The sequence below is a fragment of the Physcomitrium patens genome, chromosome 20 (genome assembly GCF_059467195.1).
Source record: "Physcomitrium patens ecotype Gransden chromosome 20, ASM5946719v1, whole genome shotgun sequence".
Classification (NCBI taxonomy): domain Eukaryota; kingdom Viridiplantae; phylum Streptophyta; class Bryopsida; order Funariales; family Funariaceae; genus Physcomitrium; species Physcomitrium patens.
In genome coordinates, this window is record NC_143429.1 from 935,001 (window position 1) to 937,500 (window position 2,500).

The 2,500-nt window shown below is 51.8% G+C and overlaps 1 non-coding gene across 1 annotated transcript in view; it reads right to left on the bottom strand.

Moving 5' to 3' along the window:
- Positions 1–2,400: 2,400 nt before the first annotated feature.
- The window catches only part of LOC149987102 (5S ribosomal RNA), a 119-nt gene continuing 19 nt past the window's right edge, over positions 2,401–2,500 (bottom strand). The window contains exon 1 of the ribosomal RNA XR_016499298.1: positions 2,401–2,500. This exon is cut by the window's right edge and continues 19 nt beyond it. This is a non-coding gene — a ribosomal RNA (5S ribosomal RNA).

Genomic DNA, 2,500 nt, shown 5'->3' on the forward strand with positions numbered 1-2,500 from the left:
AAATGGTTACTAGCTCTTGGGACTCGCTGCGACGTTACGCGTATCGGCACAAGACCAACCCTCTTTTTCCAGTCGCCCGCGCACCAAAAAAAATTTTGGCAGCGGGACTCACAATCCTTGACAGCCAGCTCACCATATAATACTCGGCGACCCTCCGCGGGACCTCCTCAGAGGGTCGCGTCGCCGGGAAACTAACCCCACTCCTCACTGATCCAAGGTAACACGCCAGAAGTATCCAGGTAACCCCAGTAGTATCCAGGTATCCCCCTGCGAACGTCGGTACTGGGCTCAAAGAAGGCAGCGAGCAGTCGGGACCCGTAGGCACCGAGCAACCGTCACCCCCTCACGACTTTTCCCGAGACGCTTCAGAGGAACCCTTCCCCACATAGTACTCTCTGTGGGATTCGGCAGGCCCCCGTCCTACTGCACTAAGGAAGTTCCGAGACACACTTTTTTTTGTGGAAGACCACCCACCCTCCCTGTCCTGCCTGCTATCCCCGCCGCGACTCCTGGTCCCGGCCCTCCTCCCCGACTTCCTCCTTGTCCCGCTGCGAGTCCCGGACCTCCTCCCCACTACCTACTCCCGCCGCGAGTCCCAGTCCCGGCCTTCCTCCTCCTCCTCCTCTTCCCTAGTCCCGGCGCGAGTCCCGGACCTCCTCCCCACTTCCTAGTCCCGTCGCGAGTCCCGGACCTCCTCCCCTCTTCCTAGTCCCGGCGCGAGTCCCGGACCTCCTCCTTCTCTTCCTTGTCCTGCCGCGAGTCCCAGTCCCGTCGCGAGTCCCGGACTTCCTCCTTCTCTTCCTTGTCCCGCCGCGACTCCCTAGTCCCGTGGCGAGTCCCGGACTTCCTCCTCCTCTTCCTTGTCCCGCCGCGACTCCCTAGTCCCGTGCGCGAGTCCCGGACTTCCTCCTCCTCTTCCTTGTCCCGCCGCGACTCCCTTGTAGTCCCGAGTCCCCCGTCGCGAGTCCCGGACTTCCTCCTCCTCTTCCTTGTCCCGCCGCGACTCCCTAGTCCCGGCGCGAGTCCCAGTCCCGTCGCGAGTCCCGGACTTCCTCCTCCTCTTCCTTGTCCCGCCGCGACTCCCTAGTCCCGGCGCGAGTCCCAGTCCCGTCGCGAGTCCCGGACTTCCTCCTCCTCTTCCTTGTCCCGCCGCGACTCCCTAGTCCCGGCGCGAGTCCCAGTCCCGTCGCGAGTCCCGGACTTCCTCCTCCTCTTCCTTGTCCCGCCGCGACTCCCTAGTCCCGGCGCGAGTCCCAGTCCCGTCGCGAGTCCCGGACTTCCTCCTCCTCTTCCTTGTCCCGCCGCGAGTCCCGACCTCTTGTCCCGCTCCCTTGCCCAAGTCCCGACTCCTGGCTGTCTCGACTCCTCGTTGGCCGCCCAGTCTTCCGCATAGGTGGAAATAAATAAATAAATCATTTTTTAAAAATCAATTTTAAAATTAACTCCCTGTCTCGACTCCTTGCTGGCCGCCCAGTCTTGCGCCTAGACAGAAATATAAATAAAAATAAAAATAAATTGGTGAATTAAAAATATTAAAGTAATTTAATTAACTGGAATAAGGTAGAAAAATAAAAGGCAGAAGAATACTAAATTGATTTTTTCAAGTGCCACGTGTTACCTTGCTGATGTGGCTGCCACGTGGTAGTCCATGTCATGTCAAAAATCCACTAAATCGTTTACATGTCACTTTGGAGATAAATTTGTGTGTGTGCAATCAATTGGTTGTACAAATATGTTAATGACTTGCTAACTAATGCATCGTACAGGTAATCATTGCCCACTAACTAATCCATCACCACTGAAACTTAATGTCTTCAATTCTTCATCCTTCACACTCCACATCCAATTTATTTTTGTTTGTGTGAATTCTTAAATCTATCTTCTCTTTACATACTCCAAGCCCAACTTTCTAAACCCTTTATATAATCTATGTGAATCCTAGAATCTAGGTTTATATACCCCATGCAAACCCTAAAACCCTAAACCCTAAACCCTAACCCCTAACCCCTAACCCCTCAACTCATACTTTGTTCTTTTAATCATACAACCTAGACTCTGAAATTTTAATCTCATAACATATAAACTAGCATTGTAATTTCAAAACCCAACATTTTGTATTGTGACAATACTTGTTTGCAAATATGCATCCTTCATTTACTTTTATTTTTTTAACACTACACTGTGCCACATCAGCACCAAATAGATCAAAATCCTTGATAAATTAACCTCTAACATGTAAATATTATATTCTCCACCCTTTCAGCTTTTATTTTTATTTTTTTTAACTTTTTGAAATGCCACGTCAGCTACCTGGCTGCCCTGTCACATGACAAATGCTAAGTGGACTGCCATGTCGGAGAAGAAGATGCCACGTCGGAGAAGGTTCAAGCGGATGCAAAATGGATGCAGCACCGGGACTTCCCGGGAGGTCACCCATCCCAGTACTATTCCGGCCCAAAGGCGCTTAACTTCAGAGTTCTGATGGGATCTGGTGTAGTAG